The sequence below is a fragment of the Oryctolagus cuniculus genome, chromosome 13 (genome assembly GCF_964237555.1).
Source record: "Oryctolagus cuniculus chromosome 13, mOryCun1.1, whole genome shotgun sequence".
NCBI classification, from domain to species: domain Eukaryota; kingdom Metazoa; phylum Chordata; class Mammalia; order Lagomorpha; family Leporidae; genus Oryctolagus; species Oryctolagus cuniculus.
In genome coordinates this window covers 82,412,135-82,425,095 of record NC_091444.1, presented here as the reverse complement: position 1 = coordinate 82,425,095, position 12,961 = coordinate 82,412,135, and the positions used below count along the sequence as shown (strand labels likewise).

At 37.8% G+C, this 12,961-nt stretch overlaps 1 pseudogene; it reads right to left on the bottom strand.

Moving 5' to 3' along the window:
* Positions 1 to 10,430: 10,430 nt before the first annotated feature.
* On the bottom strand, positions 10,431 to 10,498 carry LOC138845098 (U6 spliceosomal RNA; annotated as a pseudogene).
* Between the last annotated feature and the right edge of the window lie 2,463 nt (positions 10,499 to 12,961).

The window sequence follows — 12,961 nt, the reverse complement described above, 5'->3', positions numbered from 1 at the left end:
CATATGGGATGCTGGCACTTCAGTCCAGGGTGTTAACCTGCTCCACCACAGCACCAGTCCAACATTTTAAATTTCTGATACTCTAAAGTAGCACAGGACTGCATTACATCTAGGAAAGATGTATTTAAAAATTATAAATCTAGTGCATTTTAGCAGAAGTCCTAATAAATACTTCTGATTTTCTCAACATTATGTATAAATAAATGATAGAATGAGTCATTGTCAGATTAATAGAAGGAGTTTGAGAGGATTGTCTCTCTTTCAATTGTGTTGAATAGTTTGAGAAGCATTAGTTCTTTAAAAGACTTGTAGAATTCAATAGTGAGGCTGTCTGATCCTGGACTTTTCTTTCTTGTTAGGGTCTTTATTACTCATCCAATCTCTTTCTTGGTTTTTGATTTGTTTAGCTTTTCTATGTGTCTTCATGACTCAATTTTGGTATATTGTGTATGTCCAGGAATCTGTTGATTTTTCCTCTAGGATTTCCAATTTGTTAACCATCACAACAGATGCCCGCATCATATATTGCAGTGCTAATCTGAGTTTTGGGTACTCCACTTCCAAATCAGTTTCATGTTAATATCCCTGGGAAGAAATGGATAATAGCTCAAATTCTTTCCTTCTTGTCATCTAATTTGGAGAACTGTAACCTCAATGGGGACTTGAAACCTGGTCTTGCACAGTTGTAGCCATATAGAAAGTGAACCAGCAGATGGGATATCTCTCTGCTTCTCTTTCCTTCTCTCTTTGTCTCTGTGTCTCTCTGCCTTTTTTTTATCATATTAAAATATTTAATTACTTATTTGAAAGAGTTACAGAGAGAGGGAGAGACAGAAATCTTCCACCACCTAATTCATTTTTGAGATGTCTTTAATAGCCAGAGTGTGGCCAGGTTGAAGCCAGGAGCTTTTCCTCCGATGTGCGTGGCAGCATCCCAGCACTTGGGCCATCTTTCCCTGCTTTTTCAGTCCATTGGTAAGGAGCTGGATCAGAAATGGAATAGCTGGTACTTGAACTGGTGCACATACAGGATGCCAATGTAACAGATAGCAACTTTGTCCACTGCACCACAACCACCAGCTCCTCTTTCTGGCTTTCCAATAAATAAATCTTTTGAAAAAGAATTTAAGGTAGTAAAAGTCATCATGACTGAGCAATGGCAAATTTATTGAAGTGATCGACTTTCTTAAAGGTCTATTTATGAATTTGAAAGGCAGCACTAGAAAGAGAGAGTGGGAGAGATGGATCTTCCTCCTGGTTTGTTCACTCCTCAAATGGCTGCAATGACTGTGGCTAGGACAGACTGATATCAGGAGCCGGGGGCTTCTTCCAGGTCTCTCACATGGGTGCAGGAGCCCCAATATTTGAGTCACCCTGTGCTGCTTTTCCAGACACATTAGCAGGGAACTGGATCCGTTTGGAGCATTAATGTCTATGATACTCTCCTTGCAGTTGAAGGATTTAGAATCCATTTTGATTATGGGTGGGCTAAGTACAACAGCTCCCAATTGTCCAAGGTTTGGATTAGATGGGTTCTGAGAAATTTTGTTAAAATAGTTATTAATCATAACTCTGAGCTTAAGCTTTTCTTACCAAATTTTCATGTTTGCTGATGTTTATATCTATGGGAAAATTGGGTCTCTGGATTGCAACCAATGAAAGCATCCAGACTAACAGTAATAAGGTCAACAGTCAGCAGAATGATGTCCAGCTGAACTGAAATAGCTTTTCTTATTTGGTAGAGGGGTTACCTCCTGCATTATACTGACATACTGACATAGACAGTAGATATTGGAGCCTGTCTCTTCTGCCAAATGGAGAATGCCACATTTTGATCCATCATATATATATTTATATATTATAATATATATTATATATTTCTATACATAATATAGAATTACATATAATTATCATAAATATATAATATGTAATTATATATAAATATTATATATGAATTTATTTATATATAAATATATAATTATTTCTGATCCAGCTCCTTCCCATGGATTGAAAAAGCAGTGAAAGATGGTCCAAGTGCCTGGGTTGCTGCCACACACATTGGAGGAGGAGCTCCTGGCTTCAACCTGGCCACACTCTGGCTATTGAAGTCATCTCAATAATATATATATATATATATATATATATAATATATAATATATATAATAGTTATAGTAAATTATATAATATTATCTGTTTATAATTATTCTGTATTATATAATATATTATATGATAAAGCATAATATATTTTATATATGAATATATTTATATACATAAATATATATATATAAATAATTGTAAATATATATATATATAGAATTTATTTACGTATTTGACAGGTGTACTTACAGACAGTGAGAGGAAGAGACAGAGAGAAAGGTCTTCCATATGCTCATTTACTCCCCTAATGACTGCAATGTCTGCAGCTGGGCCAATCTGAGCTAGGAGCTTCCAGGTCTCCCACATTTTGGCAGGGACCAAAGCACTTGGAACAGCTTCTACTGCTTTCCCAGGCTATTGCAGAGAGCTGGATGGGAAAAGGAGAAATGGGGACTAGAACTGGTGCTCATATGGGGTGCCAGCACTGCAGGTAAAGGATTACACCACTGCACCACAGTGCTGGCCCCAGTCTATCCTTTATTAAGGAGATCTCAGTAATCATGTTCAGGTATTGCTGTCCTATATTCATGGCCAAAGTCCTAGCAGGCAACATGGTTTGGAGAATCGTAAGCACAAGGTGTGTAGGAGACTTCATTTCTCATACAGCACAGTTAATAACAAGGTTCCAAGAGGGGAAATTACTTGCATCATAGTCTTTGAGAACTAATGGACATCACAGGTGATCTAAAGAATGTAGAAGGTTTGTGAGCCCCTAGAGTGAAAAAGTCACTGGGAGCACAAGGACAGTGCCTAGAGTTTATTTTGATGGATTTTAGCCCCTTTCATTGGAGGGAGGCCCGAAGAAGCTGGACTGATTAGTAAACCTCAGAAGTGTCTTTTCAATGTGAAGGCAAACTGAGACTGAGGGGTTTTTGGAAAAACGTTGAACAAAAGACATTTCCCACACTTGGTTAAAACACATCATTTATCTACTGATTTTCATCAAATCTGTTAACATTAGGTATAAGGTACAGTGGACATGGTGGATGGCATATAGCAATATGATTTTAGTAATATATCATGAGGTGCTTTTTTTAAATGGATTTAGCAGGTAAAATTGGGCTACCTAATGGGATGTAGCTGGAATAATCACCTTTTTGTTAAATAAATCTGAGGTAATAAATGTTAGTGTATGAAGACATTGAGTTTTCTGTTATTGGGCCTTCTTGGTTATTTTAATCTGGGATCTGCAAATTCTCATTTTCTTTATTTTATTCCTCATCATGTCGGACCAACTCTGCTGCTTTGGGGATTTTTTTAGTACATCTGACATTTGGAAATTTAGACAATAGTATAGTTAAAAAGAGATCTACCAAGTAAAGTATTTTTATTCTGATACATATTTTGGAATTCTTCTAAAATTCCTATTGAGTATCCTTGTTAAATTTAGTTGCATCCCAGGTTAAGACTTATTGGAGGCAGGCGCCATGGCTCAATAAGCTAATCCTCCACCTGCGGTGCAGGCACACCAAGTTCTAGTCCTGCTGGGAGAGCCAGATTCTGTCCCAGTTGCTCCTCTTCCAGTCCAGCTCTCTGCTATGGCCCAGGAGTGCAATGGAGGATGGCCAAAGTGCTTGAGCCCTGTACCTGCATGGGAGACCAGGAGGAAGTACTTGGCTCCTGGCTTTGGATCAGCACCATGTGCCAGCCGCAGCACACTGGCGGCAGCGGTCACTAGGGGGTAAACCAACAGAAAAAGGAAGACCTTTCTCTCTGTCTCTCTCACTGTCCACTCTGCCTGTCAAAATAAAAAATAATTTTTATAAAAAGACTTATTGGAACCACTTCAGTGATTATACCCATGAAACTTTGTTAATAAATGCAAATAGAACCTGGGAAAATTGATGTATATCTTATGCTGTAGAGACTTAAGATTGAACATCTTTTTTTAATCTTTTTAATTATATAATTTAAAAACAAATTTTAGATTTTTTTTTTTACTTTACTAAGTCACAGCTCTGGCCCCATTAATATGACTTAACAATGTTTTTTCCTCTCAGACTTATCTCTATTGTTTCAGTTAACTGCATGCCTTTTCTTTACATTCAGATTCCCTCAGCTCTCAAAGCTTATTCATCTTAATTCTGTTGTTCCTATTTCCCTCCCTTTTATTCTGTCCCTAGGCTAATTGAGGTCATGATTCTCCATTCCTTCTGTGTGATGTCACAGTAGGCTTGAAGTGTTCTTTTTCTCTTCTGATTTCTAAAGAAAGAAATTATGTATTCCCCCAGTTTAGATATTTTAATAATGCACTCTAAAACAAAGGTTAAATGTTCTTAATTTGACAAGAATTTTCAGGGCCAGTGGTGTGGCATAGTGGGTAGAGCCACCACTTGCAGTGCTGGCAGCTCATATGGATCCAGATCTCTGCTAAAGCCTGGGAAAGCAGTAGAAGATGGCCCAAGTCCTTGGCCCCTGCACCCATGTAGGAGACCTGGAAGAAGCTCCTTGCTCCTGGCTTTGGATTGGCACAACTCTGGGCATTGCAGCCAACTGGGGAGTGAACCAGTGGATGGAAGACCCCTCTCTCTTCTCTGCCTCTCTCTGTGCAACTCTGACTTTCAAATAAATAAATAAATCTTTTAAAAAAAGAATTTTTTCTAATTTTAGATTTGTTCTCCTTCATTGTCACTTCAGGGTGTGTGTAAGGAGTGCATATCCAGTTTTTCTATTTTGGAATTTTGGGATTTTGTATTAGCTCTGCTGTGTATTCATTTTTCTTGAGCATTGGTGATATCTTCTCCTTAGTTGTATTAAGAGAGAGAGCAATAGCCCTCATGTCTTTTTAGTTAAGTAAGACATATTAAAAACAGAGCATTCAGTATACATTCATAGTAGTTTGACTCGTTCAATTGATTTTCCTGAACTCCCTTGGACATTCTTGGTCTTTGCTGTACAACTTTCTATACTCATTAATTGAAGCAAAGTGGAGGTGTTCAGGAATCTAAAGGTACATGCTACATAGCAAAGCACATCATTTCCTATACAAAGTGACTGGGAAATCCAGAATCTTTTGCACACATATTGGATCCTGAACTATTACTGGACTATTCAGTAAGATTTTAATGTATTTATTTTCTGTGTGTGTGTTTGTATTTCTAAATAAACTCTGCTGGGCTACTTAACATTAACATATATTGCAGAATTCTTTCATCAGTTTTTACTTTTAAAAAATTTCTTTTTCAGTTTTATGGGAGAGGGTAGAAGTTTTCTGCTATGTAACTGAAAATTCATTCATTCATTAAAGTAAAAATATTTGTTGCAAATTGGTAGAATACTATTAATTCTTGTGTGATTTTCATGAAACTAAATACATTCTCTATTTTGTTTTGCTTAAAATTTCTGCATGTGTGGACTTCTTTTTTCCTTCTTGCCCCAAATCCCTTTGTGTATTGGGATGGCAAATGGGTTTTACACTGGACAAAACATGTTATTTTGGCAAAGAAGTACTTAGCCTTCCTGCTTCAAGTATTCAAATATTGCATTGGAAATCAGTATATTTGTTTACTGTACAAATGTCCTTCATACAATTTTGTAATCTTCTGGGATGGGAGAGGAAGCAGGAAATAGGAGGGTTATGGGTGGGAGGGATGTTTTGGGGAGGGGAAGCCACTGTAATCCAAAAGCTGTACTTTGGAAATTTATATTTATTAAAAATATTAAACAATTTTGTAGTCTTCATCTTCCTTTTTATTTCATCCTTTTTAAAAAAAAGATTCATTTATTTTACTTGAAAGTCAGAGTTACACAGAGAAGGAGAGAGAGAGAGGGAGAGCAGTCTTCCAACCACTGGTTCACTCCCCATTTGGCCACAATGGCTGGAGCTCTGCCAATCCAAAGCCAGGAGCCAGCAGCTTCTTTTGGGTCTCCTATGCAGGTGCAGGAGCCCAAGGGCCTGGGTCATCCTCTACTGCTGGATAGTAAGTCTTACTTGCCTAAAAAGATGGATAGTAATTTGAGTAGCCAGGACTTGAACTGGCACCCAATTGGAATGTCAGCACTGCAAGCCACAGCTCTACTTGCTACTCCACAGCATCGGCCCCCTAAATTTTTATGAGTATTGCTACACGATTGGAATTTATAATTGATAATGCTGAACAATTGAAACTGTCTTATTTACAATTGTAGGACTGGATATGGCAGTTTTACTTGAAGTAAAGTATGTAGCCTGCTTATTGTATGATTTTCGGAAAAGCATGTATTTATATATAACAGCAGATCTGTTAATCATTTAAAAGTGAATTGTCATGATTACCCAGATGTAAAGAATGCAATATGTGCTAATGAGTTAGCAGTCACAGACATTTAGAAGTAGAGGGATTTTAGAACTTTTTCAATACTGCAGTTTTTATGAAAAACTAATAATTTTTTTATTTGACAGGTAGAGTTATATACAGTGAGAAATCAAAAAGGTCTTCCTTCCATTGGTTCAGTCCCCAAATGGCTGCCACAGTTGGAGCTGTGCCCATCCGAAGCCAGGAGTCAGGTGCTTTCTCCTGGTCTCCCATCCGGGTGCAGGGCCCAAGCACTTGGGCCATCCTCCACTGCCTTCCCGGGCCATAGCAGAAAGCTGGACTGAAAGAGGAGCAACCAGGACTAGAACACTTTGCCCATAAGGGATACCAGCACCACAGGTGGAGAATTAACCAAGTGAGCCACGGCGCTGGCCCCCGATAAATTTACTCTTAACAAAATATCAAAATATCTTATTTAGTATAAAGTTAGTAGTGAAAAGAGACTACCTTGTTGAACACAGAAATTTGAGATTATATTTCTTGGTATTAATTTGCATCTTAAGGCTTATTGCCTAGTTTATTTCAATATTTCAATCTAATATTACTAATAATATCTTGTACTTAGTGGTTCACTGTGTGCCAGACAATATTCTTTTGATTTTTTAAAAGATTTATTTATTTATTTATTTGGAAGTCAGAGTTACACAGATATTGAACAAGAGGAAGAGAGAGAGAGAGAGAGGTCCTCCATCTGCTGGTTCACTCCCCAGATGGCCTAAAAGGTCAGAGATATGCCAATCTGAAACCAGGAGCCAGGACCTCTTCAGGGTCTCCCATGCAGATTCAGGGGCCCAAGGACTTGGGCCAACTTCCTACTGCTCTCCCAGGCTATAGCAGACAGCTGAATGGAAAGTGGAGCAGCCTGGACTTGAACCGGCCTCCATATGGGATGCCCCCACTGCATGCAGTGGCTTTACTAGGTACACCACAGCACTGGCCTCAAGACAATGCTCTAAAATGATGCATTAATTATTCCCAAATATTGAAAAGTGGCATGGTACACATTTGAATGTGTTGTTTTGTACTAGTTGTAGAAACAGTTTAAAATATATTTAGATTTAAAAATGTAAGCTTTGATCTAAAGGTTTACTTTCCCTTAAGGTGCCTGTTTGGAAACTGAGAGATCATTGAAGTCTCAAGATAGAGTACAACTGATCTTATCCAAGCCTCCTTTATCACATGAGGATGCTAAATGCCAACCCCAGAGAAGTTAAGTGAACTGTTCAAGGTCACATAGGTAAGTTGTGGCAGGGATAATTCTGTATTAGCATTAGGTATCCTGATACATAGGCCACTGTTCTGTCAATTTTGTACTCCTTCTGGAGTTAAAGATTCTAAGTTGTGGAAAATTGAATTTGGAAATTTAGTGGTTGCTATGTTGTTATGGTGAGAAATTTCTGTGTATAGCTATGAGTTGCTTAAATTTTATTCAATATATTTTTCTAGTATGTTTGCTATTTATTTGAAATGTATAACAAGTAGCTTCATCTATTTGCCAAAAGAATTTTTTGAAGATTTATTTATATTATTTGAAAGTCAGAATTACACAGAGAGAGAAGGACAGGCAGAGAGAGTGGTCTTCCATTCACTGGTTCACTCCACAGTTGGCCTCCATGGCTGGAGCTGTGCTGACTGGAAGGCAGGAGCCAGGAGCCTCTTCCTGGTCTCCTATGCAGGTGCAGGGGCCCAAGGACTTGGACCATTTTATAATGCTTTCCCAGGCCATAGCAGAGAGCTGGATAGGAAGTGGAGCAGCCAGGTCTTGAACTGATGCCCCTATGGAATACCAGCACTGCAGGTGGCAGCCTCACCCACTATGGCACAGTGCCAGCCCTTGCCAAAAGAATTTATAGAAGCTATTCCATATATACACTTCACAATTATTTAGTTACTTGACACGAACTATCCCTGCATATTTGAAAATTTTGAATGGTATCACTTGGGTTTTAAGAATGTTATATTTTAGGTCTCTTAATATTTTTAGTGATGATGTTTTAAAGGCCCTTTCTGTTTTATGAAAAATGATAAGGATTTTGTTTTACAATGGCCATAGTATTACTACTTAAAGCAATAGATTAAATAACACTTTTAAACAAAGTCATTTAATACTGAATTCTAACACACTGGTATATTTTAAAGTGAGACACCGGATTTCTTTCAGATATTCTAAAGAAGAATGATAATCAAAATTGAAGACATCTACAGTTTTTAATCACTTGTTTTAAATATTGGTCATAATGGTCCAATTTTGAGTTTAATTTTAATTAGCTTTTAAATGATTCAATATATTTTATAGAAAAAATTCGGAGAACATAATTATATACTCAACCTCCCTCCCTTCTTTTTCCTTCTTTGTCATTTTTTTTAGCTTATGAAATGACATTTTCAGTTTACATTACATTAAAAAGGGTTGTTGAGTCAAGGGACAAGTTTAACAGGCAAAAAGCAAAAAGATCCTAATTTAGAGGGAATACAGACAATGGCTCTAAACAATATTTGAATATCACATCTAAACAATATTTGAATAAATTGATAAATATTTTAATTTCTCCTACTAAAATGCTCAAAGTCTTTAATTATTTATCAAATATTAGTGCAAAATTATGGATTTAAATGATCCCAAAAAGTGATGAATTTTTGTGTAATAAATTCCAATTTTTGTCAAGGCTTTTTGACAGTCTCACAGAAAACTTATGTTTGTGAATGGGAAGAATAATACCAAAATATCCATATTACCAAAAGCAATTTGCAAATTCAATGCAATCCCAATCAACATACCAACGATGTTCTCAGAGCTAGAAAAAATGATGCTAAAATTCACATAGAAACATGAGAGATGCTTAACATCTAAAGCAATATTATAAAGCAAAAAAAAGCTGGAGACATCACACCATATTTTAAGACATATTACAGGGGTCAGCACTATGACAAAGCAGGTAAAGTCACCGTCTGCAGTGCCGGCATCTCATATGGGTGCCAGTATGTTTCCCAGCTGCTCCACTTCTTATACCCCTCTCTGGTATAGCCTGAGAAAAAAGTAGAAAATGGCCAAAGTCTTTGGGCCCCTGCACCTGCATAGAGACCTGGAAGAAGCTCCTGACACTTGGATTCAGATCAACAGAGCTCCGGCCATTGTGGCCATTTGGGGAGTAAACCAGTGGATGGAAGACCTCTCTCTCTCTCTGCCTCTACCTCTCTGTAACTCTGCCTTTCAAATAAATAAACTGCAAAAAAAAAAAGAAGAAGTGTTAGCACTGATATAATAACAGACACATAGTTCAATGGAAAAGACTTGGTAGCATAGAAATAAACTCAAATTTCTACCAGCAACTCATATTTAACAAAGGAACTAAAATGAACTGGAGAAAGAAGAATCTCTTTCACAAGTGGTGCAGAGGAACTTGATTATCCATATGTAGAAGCCTGAAAAGAGACTCCAACATCTCTTACACTATGTGAAAGTGAACTCACAGTGAATTAAAATGTAATCATAAGACCCAAACCCAAGTAAACATAGGGGAACTCTAAATATTGTCAACACACAATAGCTTTTGGGTAAGATTCCAATAGCAATAGTCACAAAAATAAAAACAGAGACATTTGAGTATATCCAACTAAGATACTTCTTCACAACAAAGTAAACATCAGAGTGTAGATACAATGAACAGATGGCAGGAAAAATTAAAACTCTGAATGTTTACAGATTTCCAGAACATTTACATGAATTGGAAAAACTCCAAAAAATACAGTGAAGAAACATCTGAATAGACATTTCTCAGAAGAAATGTAAATGGTCAAAACATGTGAATATGCCCGATGTCACTAGCCATTATGTAAATATAAATCAGAACACCATATCAGTCTCCAACACCTGTGGGAGAATACAACACTCAGGTGTTTGTGTGTGCAGCAAGTGGGTTTAGATGACCCTGTTCACCTCTGGAGAGCAGAGTCTACAGGGAGGTAAAGAAACCTTACTGCGCAGGGGCATGCTAATCTTCTCTGTATCGTTCCAATTTTAGTATATGTGCTGCCGAAGCGAGCACATGTGCTGCCGAAGCGAGAAAGAGATGAAAAGAATTTATCTCAGCTAGCCACTAATATTCAAGAAACAAGGTCTTCAGGAAAGCCAACTCAACTGACATTTTCATGTCATTGTTAAATAAAGGAAAAATTATCTAGGTTCAGCAATACGTAGTTTATAAGAGAAAGACTACAGAGTAATTTCCTTGGCATAGAAATAACTTTGTCTTCTTTTTTTTTTATCTATGAGGGCTTGCTATCACCACCACACACCCACATCCCATATACAAATGCCTGGCTTGAGTGGTAGCTTCTCTGCTTTGAGGCAAGTTTCTGCTAGTGTGCACCCTGGGAGGAGACAGAGGATGGCAGAAGTGCTTGGGCCCCTGCACCCAAATGGGACATCCAGAATGAATTCCCAGTTCCTGGTTTTGGCTTGGTCAAGCTTTGGCTATTGCAAGTGTCTGGGGAGTGAAACAGTGGTTCCCTCTTCCTGTCACTCTGCCTTTCAAATCAATAACTGTTGTTGGTAATGACTAATAATGATATTCACTGATTGTCAAATTTTGAATCTATTAATTATAGACAATTTCTCTTTGTAATTTTAAACTTTCATAATGTTCTGTAGCCAATTTCATCACTAGAAATAAAAACTTTTCCTCAAAAAAAAAAAGAAACCTTACTGCTTTCCTAATGTGCTTATTAAGTTCTTGACCAGCGCCTGTTAGTCTTGCTACAAACTTTCTAGTCTTACTACTTTCCTTCTTCTTCCTCTTCTCTGTGACTTGTAAAATAGTATACATTCTATATACTGTGGATACTTTTGATTTATTTTATTCCTTCAGTCTCCTATGAAGTTCCTCCACAAAAGCACAGCCCTTAAGATATTCATTCATTTATGCAGTCTGCAGATTTCATGAGCTACTAAATTCCAAGTAGTATGTTAAAGGCAAGATCTGGGCCTAAGAGAAAAATGGTCTAAATTCTGTGCCTAGAAGAGGATTTGGGACATAGTAGAACTTCAGTGAAGTGCTATGTGAATGACATGCACTCATTAAATGAGTAATCTAAAGCATACACTTCATTTAAGCAACACAGCAGCCCTACTCACCTCAGGTAGAGCAATTGAGAGGAATAATGTGAACAAAAATAAGACATCAATAAGTTGAATAATAACAGAGAAAAACAAAATGAGATAGATGCCAACATTACTGAGCTATTTTTGAGGAATTAAATTGATAGAGGGGCTGGCATTGTGGCCAAGTGGGGAAAGCTGCAATCTGTGAGGCCAGCATAACATCTGAGTTCCACTTTGAGTTTAGGAATCTCCACTTCCAATTTAGCTCACTGCTAAACACCTGGGAAACCAGCAGAAGATGGACGAAGGACTTGGGTCCTTGTCACTCATGTGGGAGACTTGGATGAAGCTCCTGACTCCAGCATGCCCCAGGCTCAACTGTTGAAACTCTCTGGGGTGTGAGCCAGCAGATGAAAGCTATCTATGTCTTTCCCTCTCTCTCTAAATCCACCTTTCAAATAATAAAGATTTAATAAACAAATTAACTGATTTCAAAATACACAAAAACATGAACAATACTATATCATTTTTATGCCAAACTGATAAAAAATAACAAATGCTAGAGAGCACATGGGAAAAGAAAAGCGTCATATACGGTGGGTGAAAACACAAGTTAGTACAGATGTTATGCAGAACAGTATGGTCATTCCTTAAAAAGGATAAAAATTGGGGCCGGCACTATTGTGCAGTGAGTTAAAGCCCTGGCCTGAAGGGCCAGCATCCCATTTGGGTGCCAGTTCTAGTTCCAGCTGCTCTTCTTCCAATACAGCTCTCTGCTATCTCCTGGGATAGCAGTAGAAGATGGCCCAAGTCCTTGGGCCCATGCACCCATGTGGGAGACCCAGAGGAAGCTCCTGTCTCCAGGTTTCAGAATGGCATAACTCTGGCCTTTGTAGTCATCTGTAGAGTGAACCAGCTAATGGAGGACCTCTCTGTGTCTCTACCTCTATTGTAACTCTTTCAAATAAATAACAAAAATTAAACTAAGATAAAAATTGACCTACCATGTGAGAGTTATCTTGCTCTTGGCTATATAGAATAAGGAAATTTTATTAGAAGGAAAGGAGGAGAGCATATCAAAGATACAGCAATTTTCCCATAACACAGCCACTATAACACAGTTCACTGCAGCCAGGATTTGAAACCAATCTAGCTGTCCATCAGTGAAAAACAATGGACAGGGCAACTATTAAATTAATTGAAATAAGCCAGAAGCAGGAACACAAATGTCACCTGGTCCTTGTAACATGTGGAAGTGAGAGAAAATAATGGATCTGAACACAGAACTGTGATTACTAGAGGCTGAGAAGGGAAGCAGCTAGGGATAGAGGGGGATTGGATAATAGGTATCAAAAATCAAAGAGGCAGAAAGAACTTCTGGTGTTCCATAATATAATGAGATGACTAC